We start from the raw sequence: 619 nt of genomic DNA, 5'->3' as shown, positions 1-619 counted from the left end.
TCAACTGAAACTGCGGACCTCCATGCTGCAACCAAATATTCAAATGCTCTCCAACAAAAAGCACTGAAGTTATTAAAAGGTTAGTTAACTTTAAAGTTAACAAATAGTTTTCATTTCTTGAAATTATTAAGTACACAGGAGATTTTTACAAAATAATGTACCTTTTTAATTATATCTAATTGAAGTTTCTCGAAGGTGGCCTTATTTGATTATAGCTAAATTAATGCGGCCTTCCAACATGAAAAGGTTCCCCACCCCTGAGCTGGGGCAATAGGGATGGGTGGGGATTGTGGAAAGCTGGAGAACACATGCTTTGTCTAAAGAGGAAAGTCACTCCTGAGTTCCCGCTACTGCTACGTAGAAATAAAGGCCCAGTGTTGCCCGGTCTTCTGATGGTTCAAGAAAATCCTAACATTCTAAGTTTTATATGATATGAAATGTCATGATTTTTAAAATGCTAGCAAATAAGTCAAAATTAAAAAAAAAAAACGATTTAGATGATAGTTTACTATGGTAAAGACATACTCACCCCTTTCTTTTTCTCCAGAATCGCCCTGAAAGTACAAGAAAACAAGAAACAGAAGCAGAAAAGCCATATTTAGTGAAACAAGGCCACATC

This window comes from Propithecus coquereli, unplaced genomic scaffold (assembly GCF_000956105.1).
Source record: "Propithecus coquereli isolate 6110/MARCELLA unplaced genomic scaffold, Pcoq_1.0 Scaffold81, whole genome shotgun sequence".
Taxonomy (NCBI): Eukaryota; Metazoa; Chordata; class Mammalia; order Primates; family Indriidae; genus Propithecus; species Propithecus coquereli.
This window is presented reverse-complemented; position numbering follows the sequence as displayed.